At 45.6% G+C, this 16875-nt stretch overlaps 2 protein-coding genes across 4 annotated transcripts in view; one reads left to right on the forward strand and one right to left on the reverse strand.

The window, feature by feature from the left end:
- The window catches only part of PRR11 (proline rich 11), a 309219-nt gene extending 293945 nt beyond the window's left edge, over positions 1 to 15274 (reverse strand). For 2 of the 3 annotated variants that reach the window (XM_078679846.1, XM_078679848.1), the window contains exon 1: positions 14967 to 15103. The gene's annotated coding sequence lies outside the window, so the exon portion shown is untranslated. Of the gene's footprint in view, positions 1 to 14966 lie in introns of all 3 variants that reach the window. The other variant, XM_078679847.1, reaches the window with a different exon arrangement.
- A 282-nt stretch (positions 15275 to 15556) lies between these two features.
- The window catches only part of SKA2 (spindle and kinetochore associated complex subunit 2), a 61961-nt gene continuing 60642 nt past the window's right edge, over positions 15557 to 16875 (forward strand). Inside the window, exon 1 of the mRNA XM_078679850.1 lies at positions 15557 to 15597. The gene's annotated coding sequence lies outside the window, so the exon portion shown is untranslated. The remainder of the gene's footprint in view (positions 15598 to 16875) is intronic.

The raw sequence follows: 16875 nt of genomic DNA on the forward strand, positions 1-16875 counted from the left end.
GCACATGGATATCTACCCAAACAGAAAAGAGAGTGGTAGAAAAGGGCAGAGACCATAGAGTCGGGGAGAGAAATAGAGGGAGAAAGGGATACGAAGGGCTAGAGTTGGAGAGAAATGAGGGAGAAAGAGCGAGAGGGAGAGAAAGAGAGAGGAGGGGGTGAGGGGGGATATGAAGAGAGAACGGAAAGAAAACCAGGAAAGTAAAGAGGAGGGTAAGAGAGTGGAGTCAGGAAATAAGCTTTTAGGGGCGGGACTGCGGATCCCTTTGAAGCACGGCCTCGCAGCCGTGAACAGGGATGTAATTAGGGGGGAGGAGAAGTGGAGTAGTGAGGCCGAGCAACAGATGGCTTTGAAGTGGACGCGCTCGAGGCAGGCGGATGGAAAGCGCGTGCAGCAGGGGGGCGGAGCGGATCCCTAGAGTTACATCAGGAAAGCTAAACCAGCAGGCGGATGTGCGTTCACGATCACATGCACTTGTGGAAATCCGCCGGCTGGTTTAGCTTTCCTGATGCAACACTAAAATTCGACCCTATCCATTCCTGCGGAATGGTACAGGCTCGACCTAATAAAAAAATAAAAAGGGGCGCTGCCTTCAACAATGTGAAAGTGCTGCAAGGGTGCTAGTAAAAACAAATAATATGTATTTTTTTGCAGATTTATATAGCGCAAACTCAACCCAAAGGTATTGGAGTGCTTTACATGAGCACCAGTTAGGTTACACAAGGACGCATAAGGCGCAATTGCAGCAATAAGGAGGACTACAACACACAGGCCACAGACCTTTCCCACAGACTACAACAACGGGGCTATCCAACAAAGATCATCGACAGGACCAAGAAACAGGCAAAAAAAACAAAATAGAGACGCCCTCCTGGAAACACCGACCCGTCAAGAAACAACAACACCGTTGACCAGTGTCACCACGTACAACCCTATCTCCAATACAGTGGCTAAAATCATTAAGAAAAATTAGAGAATCATCAACACGGGCAAACGAGACTGGGACCTCTGCCCCTCTTCGCTTATAAAAAAAAATCGAACAGCCTACGGGATCAACTCATCTCTACACGGCCTAGAACCACAGAAACCACCATCAACCCTACACTACATCAAGTGTGGAACCTCCCCAAAGTCACAGATCACTACCCCTGTGGCGATTGCAGCATTTGCCATCTCACGACACATACCAAAACGCTCAATCTGGAAACGGGAAAAACATGGCACCAACGCAAGCACACAAACTGCAATTCAACCAACCTAGTGTACTTGATTGATTGCCCATGCCAGCTCTGATACGTGGGGATGACCACGAGAAAAGTACGCACCAGAATCACTGAACACAGAAGTACGTTTCGGTGCAAGAAGACTATCAGCAAACTCACAACCACTTCCTTAGGCTTGGACATACCACCAATGACCTCAGATGGACAGTCATCGAACAGATCCCTGTCCACCCTACAGACAACTAGAAGCAGCTACTGTCCAAAGAACAACGCTGGATCTACAGATTGTCAACCCACACGGAGGGACTGAATGATAAAATTCCGTGGAATAGCCTCAGCAGATGAGGCCCCCCTTTTGTCAACACCTGACACATCATTTCCACTCTCCAAGTGCCATCTCACCAACAGCGCCCTCGCAGGGCCTGGGATGACCCTGCCCTGTTACATGTCCCAACACCAAACGTCCGTAGTGCGACGTACTGGCTCTAACACCTAGATTGTGACCAACTCACTCACAGTTCCTTCTCAAAATGCGCATAACCATCACTCTGTGGGACGACACCAGATCCCGCCCACTGATGCCCCCTGAACCTTACTCCACCCGGCAGGGCACTTAATCTCCACGGCCCGCCTGGACCCACTACACTGTGCCAGGGTATACACCCACACAAGACCATTATGACCCTGCGATGTCCCTTCCCTGAAGAGCACGTGAACTCCCCATGTGTAATCCCCCTGCACATTCTCATGAGCCCCCCACATAGTGGGTTCATCACCTCCACTCATGGCAGAGCCAATATGCAGCAACATCACTGCACATTAGCGTACGTTACCACCTTAGACCCGCCTAGTTGCCGCTTTATACACAAATAGAGAGGGTGCCCCTCCATTATAGTGCACAGATGGAGCGCGACTCCCCTAAATGGATTAGCACTCTTCTAGATGACCGCACATTTGCACGCGCATGTAAGCGATCTAGACATTCAACTGTGCCATGAAAATAAATAGAGAGAGCGCTACATACACCTGCATGCAAGTCTTTCTTCCATTTCTTCTACTACAGGCATCTCCTCGAGACAACAGGAAGCTGAACATACACCTGCATGCGAGTCTTTCTTCTAGTTCCTCTACTACAGGCATCTCCTCGAGACAACAGGAAGCTGAACACACCCCGTTACATATGCCCAGGCCAGAACACCTGACACAGCTAACAAGCAACACCTGGCGCTTTCTACTGGTATTTAAGCGCTCTCTACACTGAAGCTCACGTCGCCTCTGCCCGGACAACAGGTTCATTGCGGGCCCAGCGACATCGCGCAGTAAGTACCTGAACTCGACTTTGTTAACGGTACAGCCACCATTCATGCTGCCCCAGGCCGTGTCTGTGTGTGCATCCTTTTACCGTTACCTTGTTGGGTCCAGACTACCCCCCTCCCCCAACAGCCTTTTTCCTTATCTTCCCCCAATTTAGAGTGCACATGGTCCTGGCCCCCGGCTGAGCTCCATGCTGAGTTGTTCGCTAAAATCAGGTGTAAGCAACTCCATTTTAATGTTTTTTATTCCTTCACCACTGTTTACGCCAACTCCGGTTACGGTACTTAGACCTAATTTTACATATAATTACGCATATTGTGAGACCGGCCACACTTTCACTGACGCCAACACTATCGCCTTGTCCGTGGTCACCATTAGGCACCCAGTGCGGCCTCACTGAATGCTTTTAGCCCGCTACAAGGAGCCTTGACTTAAATGTTATGTCTGTCCTTTTTTACCCCCCACAGGTACAACTCGAGAGGAAACACCTCTTGCACATATAAGCACTCTAGCATGTGCTTTACACACATGGCACTGACAAACTCATAAAAACCCCTGCAACACCCTACACATATGAGGTCCTGACGAAAGCCAGTAGAAGAAAAGGCCTGGCTGAAACTAGTTGACGGCACAGGATGTCGGAGGCCATAAGCCTACCGTGCACGTCTGAAAGCCTTTGTTTTTATTGTCTGCCTGGGGCACACCATTAAAACAGTCTTTGGGGCACCCAGGACAGTATTTTAAACCTCACTCAGAGCACACTCACAGCACCCTCACGAACCAGAAAACCCGCTCTGCAGTAATCTGGCGTCGAAGCACACCTGAGGTACACTCGGTACCTCGGGTGAGGCCCGATGATGAAGCATGCCACCAACTAGGTTGGTGGGTGAGGGCCTTCATAAAACCTAATGGTTTTCCTCCAACCGCAGACATACAAACCATTTAAACCAGAGCTAGTTCTCATTGATTGCTAACAGGTTACACAGGAACACATTCATTATTTGGTAGGCGCGGGGAGACTAAGTGGTTTGCCCAGAATCATAGGATGCTGAGCCGACGCCGATGTTCGAACCCGGTTCCCCAGTTCCAAAGCAGGCAGCTCTAGCCATAAGGCTACATCCTCTCCCCAAATATTTGCAAAGCAAAAGGTCTTGCATTTACGAGAGTTTAAGTTATTGCATTGCCAATCGCTCAAACTCTCATAAATGCGAGACCTATTGCATTGCAAATGCTTTTTATGTTATAATACACATATATGTTAATAATAAAGTGATTGATGATGCTTTATGTGCATAGGAAATAAAGGAAATGTGAGTGTGTTTAATACTAACAAAAAATAATACATATAGAGAATAAATGGATCTTTTGTTTGAGCCTAGCCAAAGGGCATTGAAAATTGCAATATACAGTTACAGCCAGGGCACGGATTCCTCATGAGGAGACAAATGAATACATTTGTATTTTATCAACATACAGACACAGTGAAAAGAGCTTCTATTTCACTTATTTTTCTAAAATGAAAAAGCACACAGACGCACACATGGAAAGGCTCATTCATGTAAAATAAAAGTGCACATTTACTTCTGATTGGATGCTAATGCATGCTGGATACAGACTTGTCATTTCGGCCTAGTTAGGCTAACTTAAATACATCTGAATTAAGAATTTCTAATTATTAAAAACACTTCTATACATCATACAGAAAAACATCTTACTTTAGTCACAACAAAATATAGTATAGATGCTAATCTGTAATTATGTACTAAATCAAGCTTCTAGTATGACCTGGGCTTCACCAATAAATTGGTGAACCTTGGTCTCTTATGTAGGCTTCAGTGAAGGTTACCATTTGATCACAGCCTGCAGTGTATTTAGGTTATGTCTGGTAATTTATAAAGCAAATAAAGGCAGATCTGCTGTGTACAAAAAAAGGATTTTACATAAACCGCCATTTTTGGCACATCTCCTGGCCCTTTGAGAAACCCAGAATATGCACAACTGGTCTATTTTTCTTTGCGGAAAATGACAACCCTAGCTACATCTCACCATGCGTTGGACCTGGCATATACCTTTGCGATTACTGCAGCTCCCCATAGGCGAGCCTCTAGCTGCTGCAGCTACACACAAGATTGCCTTTTGGTTCGGCCTCCCCTCCTGTGGCTGGACCGGAGGTCTTAGTGGAGGCCACCTCCTGGTAGCAGAATCCGTGCTGGTAAGGGCGGGGTTAAGGGGAGCGTAGGCAGGGAAGTTACTAGGCAGCAGATTAGGACACTGGGTTCAGCCCAGCCATAAATTTAGGCAAAGGAATTTGGCTGGGGGTGGTGGGTATATAAACACAAGCGCGGGTCACGACATCCTCTTTCTCCTGGGAATGTTACAGAGGAGACCCACCCACCCTCAAGAAAGAAAAAAGTTGAAAGCGGGGTACATTTTGGGAAAATCAGTCGGAGAGGAGACTATACAGGAGGTATAGCAAGCCTATGCTCACGCTCCTTTCAATTCTAATTTTTATTAAACATTCAGTGAACTCAGTAAACATTCAATAGACAGATTATACAACAAAATTTGAGTAATCCATGTGGTTCATGTTCTCCCATTTAATTTTCACTGGGGTCTCTCCAAATTTAAATTGTGCAATTTTCAATTTCCTCTTTTGTCTTCACCATTACTGCGGTCTCTGATAATTCGGTTTAGCAATGTCAATTGTACTTTGCATGAATTACAGTCACCCTATGCATTGGAGGATGAGATAGACTTCCATGATTTGTAAAGACGTACCACCACAACTGTGTGGCATATGCTTGAGATTTTAATAAGTCCCACCACAATGACTCTAGGTGGAATGCTAATGTGTGCACAAAATTGAATTATGGTTTCCACTATATGGTGAATATAATGTGTTCATCATATTATATTAAAATGTTTTAAGGTCTTGTGATATATTATGTTCTATTACAAAAAATGTTAACCCTGAAGAAGTCGAAGGGTACATCCCTAACAACAAAATACGTGTTGGCTGGGCATTTTCGGATTTAAGAAACAGGAGAACATTAACTACATGGATTACTCTCATTTTGTTGTATATTGTGTCTATTGAATGTTTACTGAGTCGACAGAATGCATACTAAAATCAGAATTGAAAGGAGTAGGTGCATAGGCTTGCAATAAACTTTTTCTGACCCTAGGGTCTACTTAGAGGGCTCAGGGTGTTTTCCCTCACCTTTTTGCACCGCCTTATTCGCTTTACTAAAATGTATGCAGACTCGATAGGCACCATTTTCTCCCACATAAGAACACTCCCTTTTGTGAGACTTACAGGAGGGTGTGTTAATAGCAGAGGATAGCAATCCAACGTAAACATAGCATTTGCTGAAGGGGAACAGGCCACAAACAGGGACAGTCAGGACCCAGGGGGTACTGTCAGGCTAACACAATGGGCTTGGGGGTTAAGCCGGAAGAAAATAGTCAAGGGCAGAGCCTGTGGCCCAGAAGAAGTTGGGAGGTATGATGGCACTGGAAGTGTAAGGTTACCTGGTCGGGTTGGAAGCAGAAACTTACCCGGAAGGAAAGGCGTGGTGGTACCGGAAGTGAAAGGTCACCCGGTCGGGTTGGAAGCAGAAACTTACCCGGAAGGAAAGGCGTGGTGGTACCGGAAGTGAAAGGTCACCCGGTCGGGTTGGAAGCAGATGCTTACCCGGAATGAAAGGTGTGGTTGGACCGGAAGTATAAGGTCACCCGGTGAAGTTGGAAGCAGACACTTACTTACCCGATAGGCCAGGACTGGCCACAGAGGGCACTGAGAAATCCCCCAGTGCGCCGCACGGGTGGGGGCTGGTTTTGGGCCCCTGGGGGCCGATTTTGGTACAGGGCCTATTTAGCTGCAAAATCGGCCCTGTACCAAAATTGGCCGAAAACCGGCCCTGGCCGAAAACCGGCCCCGGCAAAGAGCTCGGCGGCAATGTCATGGAGCAACTCTGCGAATCCACCGGTAATTAAAGGACTATTGAAGAAGTTCAAAGTAAGTGGAATATCTCACTCAGTGTGCTGCGCATCAACAGCATAGCCGCGCGTAGGATCCTGTCAGCAAATACGCGTGAGGCATGGTGGGAGATGACGTAGACACAGTCTAAGGAAGCTATTGGCTCAGAGCAGTATACGTCAGCGCACCAGTGAAAGCGCGGCCATAATTGAAAGGAGAAGCAAACCTGACTAGAAATAATAATTTTAAAAAAGCATTGATACTGACAAAGCGTATAAATAAGCGGCGCAGGTGGATTTAAGCTCTATAAAAGCGCTCGCATCGCGCTACGCGCAGGAAAAGGAAAAGATTGATAAAGTGAATGAAAAACAGACTATAAACTAAAAATCAGTACTAGGGCACAGTAAGGTGACAAACAACCATTGGCAAATTCGGAAGAGAGGAAGTATATTGCAGCAAACTACAGAAATATGGCACAGGCACAGAGTAATAACATATGCGTGCCACCACTTTTCCTAGATGAGCCAGGAAAGCCTGTCATGAAGTGGAAGAGTTGGCTAAGGGCATTTGAAAACTATTTAGTGTCTATAGATGGCAAAGGATATGATGCAGAAAGGAAAACTTCGCTTTTGTTTGGCTTATTAGGGAAAGCTGGACAAGAAGTGTTTGATAGCCTACCGGAATATGAAAGCCCACCAGGGGTTTTTATACCGTTAAATGAATACCAAGAGGCAATAAAAAGATGTGAAAAGCAGTTTGCTGAAGAAAGTAACATAATGGTGGGTAGGCATAAATTCACGTTGAGAAAGCACGAAGAAGGAGAGACTGTGGAGGAGTATATAGCATGCTTAAGAGTCCTAGCCAAGGAGTGCGAATTCGAAGATATGACCGATACCTATATCAGGGACCAAGTAGTGTTTTATTGCCACTCTAAAAAGGTGCAAGAAAGATTGCTAGCATGTAGGAAACCCACTCTGCAGGAGGTAGTGGATATTGCGAAAGGGATAGAGAGATCTTTAATATCAACAAAGGAGTTGTCCAGCACAAGTAGTAATGCAAACATGTTTTATTTACAGGAAAAGAGAAAAGGCGAGTATAAAGGACGAGAGAAGAATTGGTTTGACAAAAAGATAGAAGTGAGAAATTTAAATTGCTATAGATGTGGATCACAGGAACATCTAGCGGATTGTAAAATATGTCCAGCTCTTAGTAAGAAATGTTTAAAATGCAAGAAAATGGGCCACAACACTGCGCTGTGCAAAACAAAGAGAGTAAACGAAAATGTAAAGGTAAATGCGGTAGGTAAATATGACGAAGAGATGTGTGCCAATATAGTATTGTGTGTAGAAGTGGAGGATGGTAAAATAAAAGGTCCGATAGGTGAAGGGAAAATTGGTAACATTGATGTACAATTCACAGCTGACTCAGGATCCCCAATCACCATTATATCAGACAAACTATTTGATGAAAAATGGAAAAATGTGGTACTAGAAGAAACAGATGTAAACCCAAAGGCCTTTGGGGAACAGGAAATAGATATGGTTGGATATTTTCATGACATCGTAACATTCAAAGGAAGGAAAATTAATACTAAAGTCTATGTTGCTAAGAAAGGTAGAGTATTAATAGGATGGAAAGATCTAGCAAAAATAGGAGTGATATTACAACCAGGGGCGAAGGAGCCCATAATCCTCAGGGAGGATCTTGTTAACAGCATATGTACAGAGGATGAAAATAAAAATGTGGAGCACGTACTGGAAAAGTACAAAAAAGTATTTAAGGATGAAATTGGGTGCGTGAAAGGTTTCACTCACAAGATAAAGTTAAAGGAAGGTACAGTGCCCACAAAACATAAGGTAAGAAGTGTACCACTGTCAATCAAAGGAGAATTAAAAAAAGTACTTGAAAAGTTGATCAGAGAAGGAGTAATAGAGGAAACGGATGAATCAGAATGGGTGTCAGCAATTGTAGTTTCCAAGAAAAGGAAGTCAGGCGAGATAAGACTGCGTGTGGACCTCAGGTCACTCAACAAAAACATACTGATAAATTGTCACCCACTTCCGAGGATTCAAGAGATCCTGCAGTCAGTCACTGGTTCCAGGTATTTTACTCTCATAGACTTAAAAGCTGCCTACCACCAGGTATGTTTGACAGAAGAGTCAAAGAAGTTGACCACATTTATAACACCTTATGGGGCATACAGGTACATTAGGTTACCTTTTGGACTGGCTTCTTCATCTGGGGTATTCCAAAAACTAATGGACATTTTATTCAGAGAACAGGAAGGAGTAGAGACTTTCCAGGATGATATTCTTACCCATTCAAAAACAGAACAGGAACACCTGGAAACTCTGGACAAGGTGTTGAGTACGCTTGAGAGTAGAGGGATGACTGTCTCAAAGGAGAAGTGCAAGTTCATGGTAGACAAAATTGAATATCTGGGCCATGTCTTAACGTCTGATGGCATAACACCCAAGGATGATCTGGTGGAAGCAATAAGGGAAGCTCCTGAACCCAAAGACAAAGAGACCTTAAAATCTTTCCTAGGGCTCAGTGATTATTATTCTAGATTCATCCAGGGGTATGCAGGCAAGATTGAACCGTTGAGGAAGTTGCTAAGGAAAAATGTGAGCTACAAATAGACAAGTGAACATTTTTCATTTGATAACTTTATTTTGGTCAAAGACCATAAAAGTGCAATAAGATATGTATAGGCACGACAATAAAACCATAAATACAGTCAATTAAAAAAGTTATTAAACATTGAGTTATCAAAGGGTGAAAGTAAAATAGATAGTAGTGGGCCATTATTTCATATTAATAAAGAGAGTTCTTCTCCGCCACATGCCGTATAAAAAACGGGAGACAGCAAAAACAATGGGAGGGGCAGTATCGTAGGTTAAAACTCTGGAAGCTTGTGCACATTGTCTAAAACCCAGATTTTTACACAGTGGAAGGATCCAGCATTTCCGAATTTCACTGTATGCCGGGCAGAGAAAGAAGATATGTACAATGTCTTCCCTCCAGTAGTTACAAGCAGGGCAGTTGGCCTCCGTCGATTTTGCCCCTCTGGATGTTAGTGCCCCTATCGGTATAGAGCCATGCCTCAGTTGAATGTATAATTTTCTTGCAAGTGGAGGCTGCACCAAGTTCAAGAACACCTCCGTCCTGGATTCAACTTTCATCAATAAGAACTCTGTAGACAGCCTGCCCAGGGAGGTCGAGCAATATAATGTTTTAAGGTTATATGACCTTACAGCCGCCAATAATAGAGACCTTTGCGTCCTCACGCAGCTGTCCTCTGGTGCGTCCCAAAGTTGGGGCATACCAATTTGGTAGAGGAAAGCCTTCACATGTGCCAACCAGGGTATATTCTTATTCTTTAGCTGCCCCCAAATTGCAATGAACTCTGCTCTAAAGGATACAAGCTCCGGCACAGACCAGAGCCTTCTCCAATAGAGCAGAGGTCGTGCAGCTGCCAATTCGTCAATGGGTTCCAAGCCCAGGTCCAAGCGTAGTGGTATGAGGGGCGTGCTTTGGGGAAGGGCAACCACGTGTCGCATGAAGGCCTGTTCAACCTTCAATAAGTTGTATACATTCGTGTGTCCCCAAAGTTCTGCAGCATACAAAGCTGCAGACCTGACCTGTGTTTTGTATATCTCAAGAGCAGGGGTAACAGGTTTAAAAGTTGAGGCTCTATGAAATCTACCTATGCCTCCCATAATCTGGGCCAGTCTCAGGGAAGATTTAGAGATTTGGTGGTCCCATGTAAAGTGCTCATTCAGCGTGACCCCCAGGTATACAAAAGTCTTGACTCGCTCTAGGGGAGTTCCGTTCAGTGTGGGATTTGGACGGGTGTGCCTCGGGGGATTGAAGATCATGAACTTGGTTTTCTCCAAGTTGACCTCCAATCCCCGTGAGGCACAGAAGGACACAAACCCGTCCAGGACCCGCTGGATGCCCGTTGATGTTCGGGATAACAACAAGGTGTCGTCCGCGAACATCAGAGCGGGCACCCTACCAGTGGCCAGGCGAGGAGCATCGTTATCCCTAACGCCATTGAGTACATCTATCAGACCATTGACATACAGGCTAAAGAGAGTGGGGGCCAGTACGCAGCCCTGGCGTACAACCCGGGTAACGGGGAAGCGGGCTGATAATTCCCCGTTCCTCCCACACCTCACCTGTGCATAATTCCCAGTGTGGAGTCTGATAAGGGCATCTAATAAGTAGGGAGGGAGACCAAGCTCCTCCAACACCGTCCAGAGCCTCTCCCTGGGAACCGGATCGAATGCGTCCCGCAGGTCCACAAAGACAAGGTAGAGGCTGCCACCCTCTACTCTTGCAGTTTTCCAGTATAGGACCTGGAGCCGGAAGATCTGGTCCATGGTCGAGACCCCTGATCTAAATCAGGCTTGGAGGGTGGTCAAGGTTTTATTCTCCTCCATCCAGCTCAATAATCTATCGAGTAGGATTCGGCCCATCAGCTTCTGGGTGGTATCGAGTAAGCTGATTGGTCTGTAGTTAGATGGGGCGAGCGGGCAACCCTTTTTAAAAATCGGAACAATCTCGGCTCCAACCCAGGTCTCAGGCAATGCGGAACCCTGTAGGACCGCATTAAACAAGACCATCAGGTATGGAGCCCAGATTTTTGGTTGAGAACGAAAAAGGTCTCCCGGGAGCCTGTCAAGGCCGGGAGCTTTGTTCGGAAGCAATCTCTCGATTGCTGATTCAACTTCCTTGAGGGAGATAGAATCGAGATTAATAGTGGCGATCCACTCATGGGCACCCAATTGCTCTATCCGGTTTCCAGGGCCCAAGGCAGTCTATGCTCGTGGGGGGGGTCTGGGGCCGTGGAAACCCCAGGGACTAGCAGGGTGTCCTGACTTTTACAAAAGGAAGCCCCGGGCCCCCAGACCCCGGCAGTCGATGCTCGTGCGGGGCGTCTGGACCGTGGGAGTCCCGGGAACTAACATAGTGTCCCGATTTTTACGGGAGGAAGCCCCGGGCCCCGGGACCCCCGGCAGTCGATACTTGTGCCGGAGGTCCTGGGCCATACAGGTACGAGGGGGCAGAGTCACTCTAGACAAGTTGTCCCGACCTTGGCGCACAAGTGCCCCCAACTCAGGACTTGTGTAAAGTGACTTAAAGTGCGTCTCCCAAACTATGGGAGCGATGTTCGAGGCCCCAGCGTCTCGCTCACCTCCCGCCGAGGAGGTAGCAATGGCCCAGAAGGTCTTGGAATCTTTTAGGAGGAGTGCCTGTCTCATCTCATCCCATCTGGATTCCTCCCACTCACTCTTGCCCCTGGCGAGTTCCTTCTTGTACAGCAATCTTGATGCTTGAATTTTTAGGGTGTCCTTAGATTTAATTGCTGTAAGAAGATCTTTGATTTTTTACAGGCATGGTCATAAGTGAACAAGAGCAAGCCTTTGCGAAAATAAAAGATGACATCACAAAGGCGCCTGCATTGAAACCTTATAATACAGAACTTGAAAACATCATCACAGTTGATGCCAGCGCAAAAGGTATTGGTGCTGTATTCTGCCAAGTTCAGGGCAAAGATTAAAATACTATTGCGTTCATATCAAGGAGGCTCAGTGAAACAGAGGTGAACTATAGCACAATTGAACGCAAGACGCTTGCATGTGTGTGGGCTGTGCACAAATTGAAAGATTATCTGTGGGGCAAAAGATTCATTATAGTGACAGATCATAAACCATTGATCTATATGATGGATGGTGAAGGACGGGGTAATGGTAAAGCCAGTTCCCGATTGATAAGACTGCTTTCGAAACTGCAAGAGTACACTTTTAGCGTGCGGCACATAAAAGGTGGTAAGAACTGCAGAGCAGACTGTTTATCTCGCCTGCCTATGTGCAAACAACCTGAATGCACGCTTGATGACACGGAATGTGTAGTGGCATGGGTTGACGCCACTTTAATGTGTAGCGGATGAATAACGGAGGAAGAGTGGCTGATAAACCAGGAAAAAAAGCAAAGTAATGGAGAAAGCAATAAGATATGTAAAAACCAAATGGCCTCCCATAAGGAATCTGGAGAGTGAGCTTAAAAGTTACCAACAAGTTGAAAGTGAACTGACCATAGAAAGTGGGTTTCTGAAAAGAGGTGAACTCTTCATTCCACCAGAAGGGCTGAGGAGGAAAATAATACAGTTGGCCCACAAAGGACACCCAGGTAGCAGTGCGACTAGGAGAATTTTAAGATCACACTACTGGTGGCCAGCAATGGACTCTGAGGTGAAATAATATATAAACAGATGTGAACAATGTTTAAAAGCAGATAAGCACTGGAAAGTGAGAAAAGGAGAGTTACAAATGGTAGAGATACCAAACGGTCCATGGACCAAAATCGCAATAGACTTTGCAGGGCCATTTGATGTATTAGAGGATGGATGTAAACATATAATTGTATTGACTGACTACTATTCAAAGTGGGTACATTATAAGTTTGTAAGTAATGTGACAACAAGTGTTGTGATAAAATTCTTAAAAGAGGTGTTTGCTGTAGAAGGACAGCCAAAAATCATTGTATCCGACAATGGAACACGGTTGGTGTCCAGGGAAATGATTGAATTTTTGCAGCATGTTGGGATCAAGCAAGAAAAAACACCACTCTATAGTCCAAAGAGCAACGGACAGGTGGAGAGGGTGAACAAGTTCATAAAAAAAGGGATTCAATTGGCTGTTGCATCCAAATTTAATGTGAAAGATTTCATTCGTGAAAAGATAAATACATTTAACAGCACACCAAATGACACGACAGGACATACACCATTTTTCCTAATGAGGGGAAGAAAGTGCAATAGTGTAATTACTTCCAAGTGCAACAATTGGTTCAGAAGTGAGGTCACACAAGAGGTGATAAATGATAACATTCTCAGAGTCAAAGAGCGTATTGTTGAAAAACAAATACGCACTAAAAGATATTATGACCTGTCCAACAAGGTGGGAGGAAAAGAAATAGAACAAGGTGACTGGGTACTAGTCAAAAAACCCTTTAAAGTGTCAAAGGGAGAGTCAGTATATACCAACCCTATTAGGGTGTGTGAAGCATCGGGGGGAGCGGTGTGCGTGGAAGGTAAAGGTTGGAGGAGCAAGGATGATTTAATCAAACTTAAGAAAGGCCAAGAAAAGATTATAATGAGAGGGGAAGGATGGCCAGGAAGAAATTCATGATGACAGTGTCCTGAAATGGGAAAATGTACCTGAAGATCAGAGTTCCCCTGTCTTAGATAGCAACACAAGCGTGGCAATGGTGTTGGTCAAAAGGGAAATGTAGGGGAGAAATACAGGGGAGAGTCAGACTTGAGTGTTGGTAGCCCTGTTGGTCCCAGAATGATGGAGGAATCCATAAGTGGTCACAGCCCAAGAAGCGGCCACACTTTTACCACGTATGCCCAAACTAGGTCAGGGAGAGAAGTCAAAATGCCTAAACGTTTTGAAGAATTTGTGATTGAATAATACGTTTCATTACATTTTTCCCATTTGTGTTTTCGTTGGGGGAAAAGGGAGATGTTGAGAATGTAATAACATATGTACTGTACATGAAGTATGTTTTCTGTTTCCATTGTTTACACGTCGCATAACATCATCTCCGAATGCTCGGAGAACGTCACAAGGTTCGATTGCCATATGCCGTTATCTCTGGCGGATATATGCATCTCCGAATGCTAGGAGAACGTCAAAAGGTTCGATTGCCATATGCCATTATCTCTGGCGGATAGAATTCCGTTATCTTTTGGCTCCCTGTGGGCCCTTATAACTGATACAATAAATCCTGTACTTAAGACTACTGGTGTCATCGAGTCTTCCTCACAACAGAAAGGCATGGTGGAACCAGAAGTGCAAGATCTCCAGGTCGGGTTGGAAGCAGATGCTTACTTCGAATAAAATGTGTGGTGGCACCAAAAGAAAAAGGTCACCCGGTCGGGTTGGAAGCAGACGTTTACCCAGAACGAAATGTGTGGTTGCACCAGAAGTGAAAGGTCACCCGGTTGGGGCTGAGAGCAGAGTGGAAGTAAATGACGACTGGCACTGAATGAAGGGCCCAGTGCTGGCTATGGCACGGAGGTCACAGGCTTGCCAAATAAATTAAAGTAACGCATGTTGAAAGATCGCTTGTAAGTTTAAAACTGCTAAATAAACTGAAGCCTCAATTCTGCCATAACGTGAAATTAGTGTGGTCTAGGTTTGTGGGATCTGCTTTGGGCGACGAGGTGGGGGGGTGCCTTCGATAAGCATATAGCAGGTCTCCTCGCATATTCTGCAACATCTTAGCATGCCTGACTCACTGCAGGCGCTGCCGTTAAACCACACACTCACTACGTGTACATAATCTCCTCGTTTAAGGCAAGCCGCGCAACAATAAGTCTGATTCCACTGCCATATGTCACGCTACACAAGGACCAACACCATCTCCACACTTACTAGTTCCGATGTTCGAGAGTAAATATGAGGAAGGTCTCGGTTTTCTTCCCTCTATCACTCCCGTGCATGTTGATAATTCAAAAAGCCCATCTCTACATCTTCTGACAAATAGGATGAGCCGACGCCACTTCCCCCTGCAGTTACTCTAAGCCATGTCGTGATTGGTCAACATTTGACAGCTGCTAATCGGCTACCTTCGACTTTCGCAACCAACTAATCAAAAGGGACGGTTTCCAGGGCTAGTGAGGACGAAATTAAAAGAACTGGTAGAATGGTGACTTTTCCCTGCAGTCTTGGTTTTGTCTTCTGTTCGTTCATAAACAGCGGTATTTGATGTATTCCACGCCGAGCCTCTAATTACATTTCAGATCCAATAGGAAAGCAAAACAGTGATAGGCTGTGGCCAATCGTGTTCTAGTCCAATAAACTCAATTGCGGCCGAGTATACAGCACGACAACCAATGAGAGCGTATCTTTGTTTCCATCACCCAATCAACGACCGAGGTTTGGTGACAGCTGACCAATTAGGATAGTCATTGTTCGGTAGTCTTTTTTTTTTTTTTTTACGGGTTTGCCTGAGGAATGTAAACTATTCAACATGGAGTCGACCGTTAATAAGCTGGAGGCGATGGTGAGCTGTGCTGGAGTTTGGGGAGGCGCGGTGTATTTTGTGTCAGTCTGTAGTGCCGGTCATTACGGTGGTAGTTTGAGGAGAAAGGCGAAGCATGTCCGAACCCGATTAACACTGACCAACAGCCCCTCGCAGTGTAAAAATAGAGAGGGACTGATCTGACATGTCGCGCCCTCGCCGATTAGTTAGGGGGAGGGGATGTGCTCCATGTATTGTCACCCCTTGTTCTGGCGCTAATAATCTGCGAACGATTGGGAACCGCGGGCATAAGAATGAACGATGTGCAGTGCACACTGGCAGCTGCAAAAATGGCGGGAGATGGCTGCAGGGGAACAGAAAGAGACGTCCGGCTATTTGTGCAGTTGGAAGAGTTGTCGAAAAGGGTTGCTCCTCGGTAAATGCAACAGAAATAGCTGCCCTTCCTTTCAAGTGCTATGTTTACACCGGGGCCCCGTCTCGTTTATTCAGTATTCTACCTTGCAGTGTGGTGGTTAAGTATTTATTAACATTGACCAACCTCGGTAGTCCACTTCCTGACCTAGGTATGCTTCTTTCCATTCATTTTCATGCATTTGTTTCTTCAAGTCTATAGCCTGCTAAGGCAGACATGCCAACCCTCCCGATTCAGGCGTGAGACTACCGATTTGAAGGCTAGTCTCCCGCCTCCCGATTCCTGCAAGCAAAAACCCGATTCCTCGGGGTTTGTTGACAGGGCTTAGTATTGTGTGAAGTGCTAATTTTTCCAGCAATAGTCAAAGTGGCCATGGAGGGGCTCTCGATGGGGTGAAAAAACAACAAAGGGTCATTAACAAGGCAATTGTCTTTTGAAGACCTGTGAAGTAAGGGGGGGGGCGTGTGTGTGCACAGGAAGCTGTTTTCGGCTGGGGTGTCACACAGGGGCGGGGGGGGGGAGGGGGGGACAACACTTGCATCACCCTCTCAGCCTGCCATTGCGCTCCATGCTTGTAAAAGGTAAGAAAAAAAACGTACATTTGTGTTTCAAATGTCCAATCCTGCAGCAGCACACTTCCAAAGCCCATACACGCCAGTAACCCAATTTGAAGCCCCATTCTCCCGATTTTAAAAAAAAATCTCCCTCTTTGCTCTTCTGAAATGTTGGCATGTATGGCTAAGGTTAAGGTTGGCGTTTTTGTATAAAGCAGAATGTAGTTCCACTTGTGAAAAGTGCCACACCCCTTTTGTAGCACGCTCTTATCAGCGACCCTTATAGTTTTTGCTTATTCTAACTGTATACCGCCCAGTTGCATGCAATTTGAC

Source organism: Lissotriton helveticus, chromosome 3_1 (genome assembly GCF_964261635.1).
Source record: "Lissotriton helveticus chromosome 3_1, aLisHel1.1, whole genome shotgun sequence".
NCBI classification, from domain to species: Eukaryota; Metazoa; Chordata; class Amphibia; order Caudata; family Salamandridae; genus Lissotriton; species Lissotriton helveticus.